Source organism: Elephantulus edwardii, unplaced genomic scaffold, assembly GCF_000299155.1.
Source record: "Elephantulus edwardii isolate Elephantulus edwardi_28Jun2011 unplaced genomic scaffold, EleEdw1.0 scaffold00105, whole genome shotgun sequence".
Taxonomy (NCBI): domain Eukaryota; kingdom Metazoa; phylum Chordata; class Mammalia; order Macroscelidea; family Macroscelididae; genus Elephantulus; species Elephantulus edwardii.
In genome coordinates this window covers 395873-412628 of record NW_006399855.1, presented here as the reverse complement: position 1 = coordinate 412628, position 16756 = coordinate 395873, and the positions used below count along the sequence as shown (strand labels likewise).

At 41.1% G+C, this 16756-nt stretch overlaps 1 protein-coding gene across 1 annotated transcript in view; it reads left to right on the top strand.

The window, feature by feature from the left end:
- CAMK1D (calcium/calmodulin-dependent protein kinase ID) overlaps positions 1-16756 on the top strand; it is a 618438-nt gene that overhangs the window by 300227 nt on the left and 301455 nt on the right. The window lies entirely within an intron of this gene.

Here is a 16756-nt window from a genome sequence, read left to right as displayed (position 1 = left end):
AACAACAACAATAAAAACAGTGCATAGTTTTTGTCTTCATTGTTGCTTGCATAACCTAGCTGCATCATAGGGAACTCTGGCGGCATAGTCAGTAGTGAGTTGCACTACAAACCAAAAGGCCGTACCTATCGGTTTGAATCCACCAGTAGCTCCAAGAGAGAAAAATGGTCACTCTTCTTCTGTGTGAGTTACGTGTGAGTTACAGTCTCAGAAACCCAATGGAGGGTCAGCTATGTGTCATTTTGAACTTGGAAGAAATGAGTGAGTGCATGACTTATTGTAAGTTATGAGTGAACCCACATAGAGAGCACTGTAATAAACAGCTGCAACCTCCCTCCAAAGACCAGTTATCCATTTGTGTGCTACTCTACACTCCACTCATGCTATTCACCATGAAGAAATGGACATGGAAGTGTCCAAGGGCTGATACTGTTAAAAGACCCAAAGACTGGCTTCCAGGATGTCTACTGAGTAGACAGATTGTCTGGGAGGTGAAAACGATTACTGCTCAGCATCTTACCAAAATGTGTGGCTAATACCCACGAAGGCTTGCAGTCGACTTCTGAAAAACCAGTTATTGAAACCATATAGAGCATATTTATGCTCCCACAAATATGCGGCTGCTGTGAGTTGAAATTGACTTGAAGGCAAATAGTGTGAAAGGTCGTGTTTCTCTTGTTCTCAGATTGTTTGTGTGCCAACTGGTTATTGTATTAAAAGTGTCACCAGAAAGGTTTAGTTAAAAGTTTTCAATTTAAAAGATAGGGGTCTTTTTAAAGAAAGATATGGGTTAAAACAATGACAATGAATCATCCAAACAGTGGACTCACAGAACATCACAATGGGCAGGAAGGTTTCTGAGGTGGTTATGTTTAAAACAATTCTAGAGAGTTGGAAGAAGTTTCTGAAAGGAATGGCTGAGAGGGAGTTTTGAGAAGGAAGGATTTTATGTGGGAAGATTGAGAACCTAGAAAGGTCTTTGGGGAAAGTGAGGTGTTTATTACAGTTCTCTCTATGACGTTCGGAGTTAGGAAACTGAGAGGGAGAGATGGAAGGATCTAGAAGCCCTCCTGGGTCACATCAGGAATTAAGGCCCCAATCACACAGGTTGGGGGCTGTTAGTGCTTATAAGAAGGGGCTCACTGGGTTTTCTGTTGCTGCTGTTTTGTTTTTTTTACTCTTGATTATGGTTCTCTCCTTCTTTTGTTTTTCTTCAATTTGACTATGAAAATCCATTTACATAATTCCATCAAGTATAGTTTCTAGAAAGAAATGGTTCAGTTTCTTCTTTGGAAATGAAAATGTCCAAGGAAAATATTTAGAGTATTGTCACATGTTTTTAAGACATAAAGTTTGTAAGTAAATACTAGAAATGAGAATATTTTTTGTGTTCACCATTTTATTTCTTATATAATGTTTCAAAATGGAATTTATGAAGTTGTTGAATAATGAAGGTTGAAGTAATGAAACTGTTTAATTATCTTATTAGATGATACAGTGGCTAACATTTAATGATTGCCTGTCATGTTTGAAACATGGTTCTAAGCCCTTTACATGAATTGAAACTCATTTAGCCTCTAAATCAACCTCTCAAGAAGCTACTATTTTTATCCACCCTTTACAGAAAAGCCCAACCTACAGAGAGATTAAGGAAGTTGATTGAGGTTTCATAGCCAAAGATTCAAAGAGCTGGAATGAAACTCAGGAAGTCTGCCTACCTAATCCTCATATCAAACCACTAAACTATATGACCACGACATTCTTAGTGGGGGTACGGGGGGCGGTGGGGGAGAGAGAGAGCATGTGCACAAGAGAGGGAGAGAGAGTGTGTATGTGTGTGTGTGGTAGAGGCTCTAGGGTTAAGGAACATGACAGAAAATTTAGCTTTGCTATTGCCTACACAGGGAGCACCAGGGACATAGTTGTTTAGTCATGCTGCTAATCCCGAAACCTTGCATCTTTGGTACTTCAAATCCATTTTGCAGCAGAAAGATGCTCAGTCTCCTACCTTTACAATTTATAGCCTTGGCAGAGAGTTTGGTTTTGATCTTCTCTCCAGTCATAGGAGCTCATCACATGTTCTAGCAACTTCTCATAAGCAAGGTGAGTGGTAGCTACTTTCCCTTGAGGACTCAGGCAATAAATATGATTTGAGATTGTTGAAAATGCGTTTATGTTTTGCAGTATAATTGCTAGTGCATCAAAGGAAATGTTATCTTCTAAGCCCTCTGTTTAATTGGTATGGTTCTTTTTTTTTTTTAAACTGTTCTTTTTTATTATTTTTTTAAGGAGTTCTTTTGGTGCAGTAGTAAAGTGCTCAGCTCTTAAAGGAAAGATCAGCAGTTTGAAACCACCAGCTACTCTGCAGGTGAAATGTGTGGCTTCTGCACACACCTGTCTGTTTCTCTCTCTCTCAAACAATGAGTTAAAATTGACTTGATGACAACCAAATTTGAGTTTGAGCTTATTTTGTTTTTAAGTATTTTACTGCTTTTTACAATGCCCAAAGCAATATGTGTCTGTAAAAGATAATTTTTTAAAATAATAAGCAAAAGGAGAGAAAACAGTCCTGGCCCCCACTATCCGGAAATACCCACTATTAATATTTACATCACTTATAGATTGCCATTCATTTCTCTTTTCTGAACATATTCATTAGTATGTGCTTTTGGCTGGATGAGAAGGTGAGCTGCTAGTGTGATAGACAGATGTGGATTATCTGGTGGCCAGAGTGTGAGGGGCCCTATGGCCCAACCATAGGATACTTGTTTATTATTAATTTTGAAGAAAGGAGCACTTCTCTGTCCCACCTGTACCTGTTTTCTGATGCCGAGGAGGGGCAAATATCAAGGACCCTGATAAGCAAGCCCACTTTACTGCAGCCCTGCTAGTCCATGAGATACCTGATGTATTATTTTCTTTGTCTTTTTTTCTGACGTATTATTTTCATTTCTCCAGATTGCCTGTCTCTCTGATTCACCCTTGTTAAAAATATTGAACCAAAGAAATGAGAAGGAAAAAATGCCAGTGCTATAGAAATGCTATTTTATTTTCATTAGTAAAATCTTTAAAATCTTGGCAGCAGCTTTTTGAAGTGATACATGGAGTAATATGTGTTTTTCTAACCATCAGTTCTGTTACATAACCCCAGTGATGGGATGAGAACAGAATCTATATTCATTCTGAAACAACAATTCAGAGTTTCTTTTTAACTCATGCCTTGTACAATAAAGTCTAGGGTAGACTGTTGTTCTTATTTACATAATCATTTATTTTGCATTAGTTTTTACCTGCCTTGGACTACTGTGAAGAGCCAATTCCAGAGTCTGTAGCTTGAATATAGGGGTGTGCTCTTCTGGGTCCTCCTTTTGTTTTTAATCCCCATCAACCACACCTTAGTCCCTCACTCCACACAGGCTTCCACCAGAAAGGATTTGATGTCTTTAAAGACACAGTTATCCTTCTAAAATGTATCATTTTGTTGTATGTTTGTGTGTGTGCATACATGCACATTTGCTTTAAATTTGTATCCAATATCAGGGGATGTACATGAATTTAAATGTAAATACATGAGGCATAATTTTTTTGTTAGGGTCAGCAGTACAATTTAGCACAGCCTATATTGAGATTGTTAACAACTTTAGTCTGCTTGGCTCCACGGTCAACACTCTTGGCACCAGTAGCCAGGAAATCAAAAAACATATTGCAATGGGAAAGTCTGCGGTTAGGGATCTCTTCAGGGTACTGGGGAGCAACGGTGTCACTCTGGAGACTAAGGTGCGTCTGATACAGGCCATGGTCTTTGCAATCACTTGTTATGCATCAGAGTTGGACAATGACTAGGAAGGATAGAAGGAGAATTGATGCCTTTGATCTGTGGTGCCGGACAAGAGTATTGAATGTACCACGGACTGCCAAGAAAACAGAGATTCATCCTGGCGAGGGTTAAATGGGGCTGCTCCTTGGAGGCAAGGATTCTGGGTCTTCATCTGACATACTGTGGACATGTTATAAGGAGGGACAGGTCCTTGGAGAGGGACATCATTCTTGGGAGGGTGGAGGGACAGCACAGGAGGAGAAGGCCCTCTATGAGGTAGATTGATTCAGTGACTGGGGTAATCGGGATGGGTGTGTCAGAGGCAATGCGATTGGCACAGGATAGAGCAGGGTTAGGGCTGTTGTACATAGATGGTTGCTATGAGTTGCATGCCACTTGACGGCACACAAGAACAACAACATATCATCAGAGCTCCCTTATAATTCACATTGTAAAATTTAAATTCCTTCTTTTTTTATTTTTTTAATTTATTATTTTGTGTGTGTGTACCGTCAAATCAGATCTGACTGGTATAGGAGGATATTGCGCCTCCTTCTCCGGCAGAGCATCTGGTGGATTCGAACCGTGTTCCTCTGGGATTGCAGTGCAGCTTCTTGTCACTAGGCCACCAGAAAATTCCTTCTTTTATAATTTCTTCGTTTAGAGGATTTCCTTGAGCTAGTATTTAAATTTCTGTTGTATTTTTCAGTTAGAAAATTTCTAGTTTAGTGGTCATTACCAAAAAAAAAAAAAAGAAAATTTCTAGTTTACTCTTTTGTCTTCTGTTTCTTTGTTGTGGCTTTTTAGTTTTTCACGTGTTTCAAGCGTGTTTTCCATCACTCAATGAAGCATTTTAACACGAACACCTTAAAATCTTCATCAGATAATGTAAGCATTTATGTAATCTTCATGTTAGTATCCATTGAGTGTCTTTTCCCCTTTCAGTTTGAGATCTTCCACGTTCTTGGAAGTAATTTTGTATTTGAAACTTGCATGCTCTTCTATTGTCTTAAGAGACCCTGGCTCTTATTTAAATGTCTTCCTTTAGCAGGTTTTCATTGACATTGTTGCAGCAATAGTCCTACTCTTGTCTTGGTGCCAGAAGTCCCGGTTCCCCACCAGTGCTATTACAACTGAGGGTGTCTTCTGAAGGTGCCTTCCTCTGCTAGCAACTACTATTACTCCGCCTGGTGGTAGAAATCTCACCTCTCCTGGTGGTCTTTACTGATACCCAGGAAGCAGGGGGAAGGCAGGCCTTGTTTACCTGGCATCACTCTGGAGGAGGTGTTGGGGTGTACCTTATAACAGTCTTGCAAGGATGGATTCCAGGCTTCCCACTCAGCCTTTGCTGGCATAGGTGGTCACTGGACTACAGTTTTTGTTTTGCCTTTAATGGTTTTTACCTGGACTGGAACACTTACTAAAATAGTTACTGTCTGAAAGTTTTGTCTTGCCCCTTGATTAGAAAGAAATTACTTTTGCTAGAGTTTCTTTTTGTCTCAGTACATTTTCTTCTTCTCCTTCAAGGTGCTGTTACTGTTACCAAGTGTTGCTGAGCTGATTGTGACTTGTTCTGACCCTACAGGGTGATGTAGACCTAGTCCGTGGAGTTTCCAAGCTTTTAAATCTTTACAGAAGCAAACTGAGTGGAGTGGCTAATGGCTTCAAATCACTCACCTTTTAGTTACTATGAGCCAAATGCTTAAGCCCTACACTGACAGATACATTAAGAAACTCTCATAAACAGATACATAAAGAACTCCCTTCTTCAACGCTCCTCAGATCTTAGGGTTCTTAGCAAGTGTGTTGCCTTCTTTTTATATCATTTCACATTGTTTTGGCTTTTGCCATATATAATTTCTAGGAGTTTTATTGGAAGAAGAATGGGGTGGGGGAGAAAGGGAAAAAGTGTTAAAAAAAAGATGACTAGAGGAATAGCATGTCTATCTGGCAGCAAAAGTGAAGAGGTCCATTTTGATCAAAAGCAGATTAGCCTCTGGGAACTTGTACACAACACTCTCTCTGTTGTTGTGAGGGGCCATTGAGTCAATTTCAAATCATGGTGACCCTCTGTGTTAAAGGAGAATGCTCTCTTGAAGTTCTCTTAGCTGTCGGTCATCTTTATGGATAAAGATCACCAGATACATCTCTTGTGAAGCTGGCGGGTGGGTTTGAACTGCCTGCCTTTCAGTTAGAAGCCCAGCACTTAACCACCTGCATTACCTGGGCTCCTTCACTGACTTGTGGGACCTCTGAAAGGAAAGAGAAGTGTATGTGTCAGTGGAGAGGGAGGTGGATAAACTCAAACCCCCAAAGTTGACTGGAAAATGAAATAGGTTTTGAAACACTAAGGTGAAGAAGAAGGGCATTTTTTTTCCTTTCTTCCTGAAATAATCTGAGTGGCGAGGAGGAAGTGGGAGTGAAGGTTTTGGTGGGAAACTAGGCATTGCTTGTTGGGCTACTACCTAAAAGGTTGAGAGTTTGAATTTACCAACTGCTTCAAGGGAGAAAGATAGGTCATTTCCTCATATAAAGGTTTGCAGTTTCTGGAACCTGGTGGAAGGTCCTCATGTGTTGGAATTGACTTCATGCTAATGGGTTTTTGAGAGAACCAGGTCTTGATATCATATCCTAATGTGCCTTGCATTAGAGACAAGGATCCCAAGGTGGGAGGAGCCAAAGTGTCCCTCCATTACTCTTGTCCTTTCTTTCTCCTTTCCTTCTGTACTGGGGAGCCTATATAATTGGGGGTAGGGTGGGAAGGAAATGTAGGTCTTTTAGAGGCCAATTTGTGAGTCTTGCTTTAGAGGAGAAAATGGCAAAGCTTGTTTTTCCCTTTTCTCTCTGATCCCTTTGAGCTCAATTTCTTCATCATCGTATCTCCTTTTGTGATTGCTGTGATAATGAATGGATATGCCAGGTACCTTCCCAGGATTGTGCCTCCACACAGTACGTGTTTGCTTTCTCTGGCTGGTGGAGTCCGCTCTCACTTCACCCTGTATCTCAGGCACATGTGCACTGGGGCTTGGCTTACCCCAACTCCATGCTAGCCTCCCTCATGTAAAACCAAAAGAGACTTGATTCTTTGATACTGATATATGGTCAGTAAAATCCTGGTAGAATCTGTAGGTACCTTCTCTTGAGATTTGGGAAACTTAAATTTGGACATTTCTGGAATAAACGTCATATTACAATAAATCAGGGAAGTTTCAATTTCTAGCAGAGATGGACTAGGAGAGTTATGCATTCATGCGATGCAGAAGCCTGAGAGATCTGGTTTAAGGCAATATGCTTTCCATTTTAATAAGTATTGTCAGGTTAATTTTCAGGAAGTTGCTGCCGTTTGCACTCACGCCAGCACTAGAATTCCTTTCCATTTACAAGTATGAGGACTGACATCCTGGTGCCTTGTGAAACAGCACATTTGCTATTTGCTGATTACTTTTTTGAATAGTAAACTTTGACAAGGAACGCTGTGCTAACTTTAAATGTTTCTGTAAGTTTATTCTGGTGAAATATAACAAAGCATTTGTCATTTTAAGAAAGTATATAATCAGAATGACATTCATTACATTCATCATGAAATGCCTGCAATGTTTCAGTATTCCATAAATGCCAGTGTCTCTCCCACCCCCACCTCCTACTGGTGACTGTTGTTTGCTGTTAATTAAGTGGCTTCCAACTCATGGTGACCCCAAAGGACAGAGTAAATCTATATGATTTCTAAAGCTGTGAATCTTTACACAAGGAAGCAGGCACATAATTCTCCCACAGCGTGGCTGATGGGTTTGAACTACTGACCTCTTGATTGGCAAATGAATGCTTTGGCCACTGTGCTGTCTGGCTCCTTCAGCTCCAGGTAACCAATGATAAATGTTCTCTCTCAGTATTTACCTGCTCTAGATATTTTGTTCCTACAAATGGGATCATGGATCATACTTAATATGTCCCTTTGTGTCAGAATTATTTGATTCAGTTCTGGATTATTTTTAAAGATTAGAAATCGGAATACAACCAAAGACTCTTCAGGCTGGCAAAGGAATATTTTATTTCTGGTTTTCCATGTGGCAGCGATGACTTTGACTGTGGTTTTGTGGCGGCAAATCTCAGAACTCTTTCTTGTGACAAAGGTAATGATTTCCTCAGTGAAGGGCCCCGAGCCTCCTTAGCGCCCAGCGGGATCTCTGACTGTGAGACTGTGAGACTTCTGCTGAAGGGGGCCACTTCTGAGGTTGCTCGCCTGACTGATCCAAGAGAGACTTGTTTTTCCTTCCAGAAACAGAATGTTCTGTTCTGTGGTTTTCTTATCCAGATCACCAGGGACCCTAGCATGTTGGGCAAGATTAAGCATGGAGACCTACCTCCAGTTTGTACATTTTCACTGTTTTACCTTTACCCACTCCCAGGATGTCTGTCTCTCTGTATTCAGTGGAAGCCCCTGCCATCCTGTGAAGCTGTTGCCATGGTTTCAGGCCTGCACAGGTGGGCATGCGTAATGACTGCTTTTGGAATAAGGTTCCAGAGTAGGAACCACGAGGAGGAAGTTGAGTGGGACAGGGAAGCCTCACTGATCTAGGAGGTACAGAGAGTGAAGGGCCCCATTTCCTGTACCAAGAGCTGGCCTGTAGGCTCAGGCCAGGGCTCACTAACTCTGTGAGCAGGAACTGCTCAGCTTCTCCAGCCTCGACGCCCTTCTAGAAAGCAGGGAAAAGACGTCTCATTTGTCTTCCACACAAATTTGGAACCAAATAATATGATGGAGCCAAATATATAAATATAGATAACGTTGTTTTAAAAACTGCAAACCCTCATGCTAGGCTGAGCATTCTCTTTGCCACCTCCTTTCCTGTCATCTTTTCAGTTCGATTGCACTTTCCCCAGGCGTTTCCTCCCTTTCTAAAGGGCGCGGACTGGGTCACTAACACTAACCACAGCACTTACTGAGTGAATGAATGAACACATAAAAATATGGATAACTAGTGTCATCTTTTGTGACTTTCTAGAATTCATGTTGTTGTTGTTGTTGTGTACCATTGAATCAGAATCGACTCATAGCTGCTCTTCCAGCGGGTTTTTAGAGGCAGTAAGTACAACGGGAAGAGGTTGCCTATCCTTCTCCCACAGAGCAGAGCAGTGGGTAGACTTGAACCATGTACCTTTGGTATTACAGCACAACTTTTTACCACTAGGCCAAGTCATAGAAATACTTAACTTGAAGTCATAGAAATTCTTAATTTGTATGATAAAGTTTGTGACCTCAGTGTACTATCTGTTCACTCTGTGCCGGACAAGCACTTTATATTATTGTTGTGTAACATACTAGTAATAAATAGCAGTATATTTATAAATATTGATGTTGTTGTTGTGGTGGTGTTGTTAAGTGCTGTTGAATTGTAAATGACTCATGACGACCCTATGAATGAAAGACCTGAACAACTGTATACCTTTCTTCGTTTCTCCAAGTTCATAGGGTTTCCAGAGGCAAGCTATTTCGGAAGTGGATTCCACTCCTGCATATAATAAAAAACTGTATAAGACTATTATTGTAGAATGTGTATGAGATGGCTACCTTAAACATAGGGTCGCACAATTTGATGGGTGGAAGGAGGGATTGGTAAAGGAAAGGGGAAAGGTCCCTTGTGAAAAACAATGTATAGGAACTGAATGGACTTTGTATGTAAACCAGTATAGAAGAAATTTAAAAAAAAATAACATAATAAATACTTACATACTATTCATATTTATCTGTTACTATTATTAGTCTGAAGGAACTCTGGTGGCCTAGTGGTAAGAAGCTGTGTTACAATCTCAGAGGCTCATGGTTCAAATTCAAGAGCTGCTCCGTAGTAGAAAGATGAACAGTCTCCTCTCATGTGATTAAACTGCCTCTGAAAACCCCCTGGAGAGTCAACTATGGGTTGGTTGCCACTCAGTCACAGAACAACAACTTTTATTATTCAAAGGAGCACTGATGGCTTGGTGGTAAGGAGTTGTACTACCAACCCAAAAACACATGGTTTGAAGCCACCAGCTGCTCCGTGGAAAGAAGATAGGCAGTCTTCTCTCATGGAGTTTACTGCCACTGGAAACCCTCCACATGGTCAACTAGGAGTCCAACTGGGCAATAAACAACAACATCATTATTGTGGGAACTCTGTGGTCTAATGGGTATGGAGCTGCTCTGCCAATTCAAAGGGGAGCAGTTTGAATCTACCAGTAGTCCTGCAGGAAACAGAGGGGGAATCTCCTCCCATGCAATTTCCTGCCTCTAAAAACCCATGGAAAGGTCAGCTGTGAGTCAGTTCCAACTCCAAGGCAATGACTTTGACGTTTGCCTTTTTTATTATTCTGTGTATAATTCACTGCTAACTAATCCAGGAGCTCTGGTGGCATAGAGAGTTACATGTTACACTGCTAGTTAAAATGTCAGCAGTTTGAATCTTCCAGCTGCTCAATGGAGAAAGATGTGTCGTGTCCTCCCATAAGTATAAGCCTACAAACTCTGATGGAGACTCTATGAGCTCAGTGCACTGGACAGTGGCACTCTTAATTTCTTTTTTCCCCTGAGTATTCCTGTATGGTTCAAACAGTCAATTTATTGAGTTGCTAGCCGAAAGTTGAAGGTTCAAGTCAACTGAGAGGTATCTTGGAAGATAGGCCTGGAGATCTACTTCTGCTAATGTCAGCCACTAAAAACCCTGTGCAACCCCATCTCGCTCTGAAACCTATGGGTTTGCTATCTGGATTTGATTCTGATGCATTTGTCCATGTGGGCACTTCTGGTTAGAAAGTTTAAATACATTTAACCTTGGAAGAGATAAAGTGTTAAGCATATAATGGGTGCAATGGATGGACTTTGCTGGTCTCATAAAACCTTGCTTTCATGTTGCTTTGTGAAGTATTGCAGAACAAAATTACAACAACAGAAAAATCAATGTCTGCACTATGAGAGGGAATGTTTCTATGAGATACTGAGTTTTTGTTATTTTTGAGAAACAAATTACAAGTATCCACCTTCTGTTTATTACCAGGAAATTGTTATAGTGATTTCTAGTACAATTTTATATAGTAAATTTGTACTCCACTTGAGGTAGTGAAAATATCTTGTTCCAGGATATTGGAAGGATATGATCACCAAAACCCACTTTTTTAAAATGTTTATTTATTTTTTTTTCAAAACCCACTTTTACTACACACCTGAAGTAAAACTAGCAAAATACACAGAATTGAAGGTTTGTCATTTCTTCTAGAAGTCTCCGTAGTGTTCCCACATTGAAGTTGTCAGAAAATCACATGAAGCAAAGTTAGAGACCGTATGTGCTGGTTGTTAAGTGAAGAGTTGATTGTGTGGGAGGATCCTGATTATAGTCATTACAGACAAGGACATTTTCTCTACCTCTGGTTTTGTTTCAACCTCCACATTCTTTTGGAGGAAAGCACCAAACAGTAACTCTTACAGTATCTGAGCTGTTAAGTTTTTTTGAACACCAGAGCTACTGTTTTAACATTTCACTTCTCTGGCCTCAAACTTGTGTTCGTTTGTGGTACTGTATGAGTACAGAAAGGTGGTATCCATGCTTTAAACCTTCCACTTGTTCCACACATGTGATTGTTTTTTATTGTGGATCTTAATGCCTCTCTCAGGACAATGAACAAACAGCGAGAGTGGATAGTTGTGGTGTCAGTGGACAAAGGGAGAGTTGCAGCAGGCTGTTGGATGACCTGCTCCTTGGAGAGTGAGGGTAGGGGGAGCTCAGGGAAGAGAGGTGTTAAATATCTCACAGATGTACTTGAGCCTTATCCTTAGATATAGATGATCTCTGAAGTTCATTGTACTCCCAGGGGTAGACAACACTACAAATCCCACCCAGGTTCTTCACCTGGATGTCTGTAACCATTCATAACTGGGTTGCCTCTTGTCTAACCTTGTTCTTGCTCCTCTGGCCAACATCCTTTCCTCAGTGGTGCATTCATTGCCTCTTCTAGGTATTTTCTTTTAATTATTTCCCCTTTTCTTGTTGTGTGTTGAACTGGATCCAACTGGCACATGGGGGGTGATTGCCCCTCCTTCTCCAGTAGAGCCTCTGGTGAATTCGAATCACGTGCCTTTGGGATTGCAGTGCAGCTTCCTTTGCCACTAGGCCACAAGAACTCTCTTCTTCGAGGTATTTTCTCCTGCTCCTTAAACCAAAACAGCACCTTCACCCAACAACAATTGTGTGTGTATGTGTGTGTACATACACATCCATTCTGTCACCATGGTATTATACTTTTTCTTCCTTTTTTTAATCCTAATTTTGTCCAGGAATATTTACTTTGTTTAAGCTTGTCAGTAAAACTTTCCATGCTGACCTAAGCAGCCCTCTTTAATTCCCTTATTTAGCTTCTTCTGGTACCCATTTCCTGTGTTACAAAATACAATACTATAAATTGTTGTTTTTAGACTGAGAGAGGCATCTTTAGGGCTATACCTCAGGGTCAGTGGAAACCGTTTGGGCTTGAGGAGGAATGTACAACATGGCAGAGGTTGAGGAAGGGCCCCCCTGATAGAGTGGGAATTCCTGGAGAAATGAAACCATGCCTACACCCCTCAGGATTTCTTGTCAGTATTTCTTATCTTACAATGTAAACAGACAAAAATGAGGTGAGGAAACTTTTCCCAGAATGAAGCAAAGGTTTGATTTTGAAATCATGTCATGATTTAAGTCTCTAAAGATCAGCACAGATGCCTTGAAGTTGTGTACGACATTGCTCATCATTGTTTCTGTGGGTACAAAATATTTGTCATTTAGCTGGGTGAAGGATTGGAAGTAAGCACTTTAAGGAAGGCTGTGAATCTTTGTCACAAAGGTTTCAGACTATCGAGAAGACTGAAATAGAGTTCAGCGGGGCCTTGATAAAGTCAAGACATTATCTATGATTGTTCAGAAGAGTAATGATCAGTAAAACAATTTCAGACAGTGTACGTGCAATGGAGAGAAGGAAACAAGTTTGACAGAGTGCTTGAAAATGTACATTTACCACTACCTGAAGGTTTATCCAGTAGTATATAAACATTATGAGGGGAGAAATGGTTTGTTTCTATCCCTAACTCTGGGTCAGTAGTTTGTTGTTTGGTTTTTTAAAATTGATTGTTCTAAAGAGTGGGTGCCTCCCTAGCTTATTGATCACCTTATAAGTCTATCTATTCTTTGGGTGAAAGTTGAGCCAGCTTTAGTTTGTTCCTGGCTTGAAAAGAAACTAAGGATCATTGTGCATTCATGTGTAAGACGATTACTCTAAGGTTAGCAATTCAAATCCACCAAGTGCTCTTCAGGAGAAAGATGGGCATAAAGAGTACAGCCTTTAATCCAAATAGAGGGCCATCCTGGGTTGACATAGATGATGGCAATAAGTGTCTGATTATGTTTCTATTAGACCAACACGCCCAGCCATTTTTATGATTTTGAGTTTTGTTCTTCTGCTCAGCAAACATTTGTTGTTGAGTACCTGCATGAGGGAATGAAAGTTCTGATGTATCATGCATATGTAAATTGATGGCTACTGCTCTCGCTAAGCTTCTCTTCCCCTGTTGCTGTATGTTGCCCTATGTTCTTCTGGCTGGTGAGTGAACCAAGGCTACACTGAACTTTGTCCTGCCATAGTTTGGAGACTTTGTTAGCAAAGATTCACTTCCCTTCCTAGAGTGTCACTGTCTATTGGCCAGCAACAAAAAGCGACACCCTGATGAGGGTAAGCACAATGGAGACACACTATTCCAGGAGCCATTCAGAGAGTCAATCCAGCTCAACTTTATTGGGGGCCACAGCAGACTTATATAAGAGCAAGGAAAAAGGAAGACAGGATAGGGTGGGCTTTCAGATGTGGGACATGTGAATTGGATAGGAGAACTTCAGCCTCATGTGGACCACTCCCAGCTCAACAGATGCGGCAGGTGTCTTCCCAGAGGGCGAGCTTTCTCAAGCTGGTAGAGCCAAACACAGGAGAGCTTTCTCTATCACGTATTAAAGACAGTTGGGAGGCTTGCACTTACCCAGAGCTTAGGCAATCTGTCCTGGCCATGGGCGCTCTCTTCCTCCCCAACATTCCCCAACACTAGAGTGTATACTGCCGGATTTTATTCCCCCAGTCCAGTGTGTGTCTCTATTAGACAGAGGGTGGATTGAATTCTGTTTCCCGAAAAGATATGCTGAAGTCTAAAATCTTTGGTACTTGTGAATGGTCTGGTTTGGCAATAGGGACTTTGAAGACGTCAATAGTTAACATGAGGTCACACTGGAGTGGAGTGTATCCTAATCCAGTATGACTAGGATCCTTATATTGTTGTGTACTGTTGAGTCAGAACTGACCCTTCAGTGGGTTTTCAGAGGCAGTTAATCTCATAGGAGAAGATTACCCATCCTTCTCTTGTGGAATGGCTGGTGGATTTGCACTGCATGCTTTAAGGATTGCAGCACAGCTTCTTGCCTCCATAGAAGGAGAAAAAAGAACACAGACATAAAGACACATAGAGATGTGATGGCAGAGGCAGGTGCTGGACTGATGCATCTGCAAGCTGATGACTTCCAGCAACTTCTAAAAGCAAGGAGGCAAGGTAATAGAAGCATTCTACTTTAGAGCCTTGGAGGGAGCATGGATCTGAGGACACCTTCACTTTGGGCTTCTAGCCTCCAGAACTCTTAAAAGCCACTCAGTTTGTGGTCCTTGTTATAGCAGGCCTAGGAAATGGACACAGGAGGTAAAAAAATACCAAGTCTCTGAAGAGACGTTTATAAGGTATGGGGAGTCAGTCTTGCAGAGACTTGCGGAATGAGACATCTAGACAAAGAAACAGGAGTATAAAAGCTCCACAGTGAGAAGAGCCCAAGGGTCTTGGAGGACATTGAGAAGATCAATTGACTGCAGCAGAGTAACGAGTCTAGTGACGAGAAAAGACCACATAAAGATTGATGGAGCTGATCATGTCGGGACATGCAGCTTGTTATAGGAGATTGGATTTGTAAATAGGAAATTTAATTGCGAAAGGAAGTTATTGAGAATGTTAGGTCAGAAATCATAACTGGCTTGTTTCCCCATATATTTGCACTTCTCAGAATCCTGGAATAAATATTTCAGATATAGTTATTCTTCCTTAAAGTTGATGCAATTGACTGCTAATCTAACCCATTCAACAACATCATGGAAGAAAAGCCTGGTGAACTGTTTCTGTAAGGAGTACAGCCAATAATCCTGATCACAAGGGGAGGGGAAAAACCTGGAAGCATTTGGGATTAGAAATGGAATCCAGACTTTGTGGAGCCATTAAGGCTGACTGAACCCCTGACACTGTTTTCCTGGCATCATGTTAAAATGAAAACTTTAAACCCAAATGGAATTCTTCTTTGAAGAAAAACAATTACCTTGATTAAGTGAAATGTATCTGCCCTGAACATCATGCTCTTTTGGAAAATTGTGAACAGCAACTAGAATGGTTAGATGACATACTTAGGGGGCAGTGAGTATAAGTTCATAGTGGTGTAGCACATTGGAGGATCACAAGAATGTTTGTACAATTTAAGGAATGTCATCATTGTCACTAAATTTTATGTGTGGAAATAGTTGAAGTAGTATTTAACTGTATATTTTCACTAAAAAAGTAGTAGTTAGGGTAGGGATTGCAGCTAAGAAAGCCTCGTGGAGCAGTTCTATTCTGTAACACATAGAGTCACCAGGAGTTGGGGTCAACTCAGAAGAGTTGGAAATCTGAAACTTTCAAATCTTTGTTCAAATCTTTTTTCAAAGCTGTGTGCAGCTTCTTGGTTGTCTTAAAATGTGTGGTACTTCCTGACTTGTGAGTCTCACTGAGTGAGCCCTGCGAGTCTCTCCAACAGTGACTCAATCCTGTTCTGCTCCTGATGTGAGAAGTCAACTTTCAAAAGGCCTTTTGTATTGACCTTGCTCCCACTGGAGAGTCGTATTCCATTTTGGCCACCACACTTGAGAATGTAAAGAAATTGGAGAGGTGGCAGGGAAGCACAAGAAAATAGATTAAGGGATGCGTAAGAGGTCCTGTGGGAAAAGTTTAATGGAATTCAGGAGCCCACCAATCTCTCAGAGAAACGATAGTGAAGTTGAGGTTAACATCATCGTCAGATAACTGAGGTTTCTACATAGTTACTCACCGTCTCTCTGCAATGCTAATCCAAAGTGTAGCACTGCAGATCATTGCATGTAATGAACTTACTAACAGCAGGCATTGTAGATACCTGCAACAATGAGCTTATACAGTAAGTTTAAGCACAGTAGGGGTTGTGAGGATGGTGTGGGGTTGGGTGGGGCTTTGTTCTTTTGTACACAGGGTCCCTTGGTTAGGAGTTGACTTGATAGCATCTAACAACAATCTCTGCTGTATGAACAAGTTCTATTTCTGTGTTTTAAAGAATCTGTAGGTAAGTCAAACAGATGCATAAGGTTCTTATTATGCTTAACTTTAGTGTAATAAGGAGCTCTGGTGGCTTAGCCTGTAGAGTGCTGCATTGTTAACCAAAAGACTGAGCACACCTGGTGGTTGCAATCCTCCAGCAGCTCTGAGGCAGAATGTCAGGCAGTCCCCTCTTGTTGTAATACACAGCCTTGGAAACCCCAATGGAGGGTTGCTATGAGTCATATCTGACTTGATGGCTGTGAGGATGTTTTTCATTTACTGTGAGAAAAGGAGGTCTGGTAGCACTATAGAGTTAATATCTATCTGACTCTTAGCCAAAGGACTGGTGGTTGGAGGCTACCAGCTGCTCCTCCAGGGAGAGATGAGGCAGTCTGCCCCTGTAAAGATTTGCTACATTGGAAATCCCACCGGGGAAGTTCTGTCTAGTCCTGTAGGGTCACTGTGAGTCAAGCCGCCTGGATGTCAGTAGGGCTTAGTGTAAGAAAATAGGAACTTTTGGTAGCACAGTAAAGAAT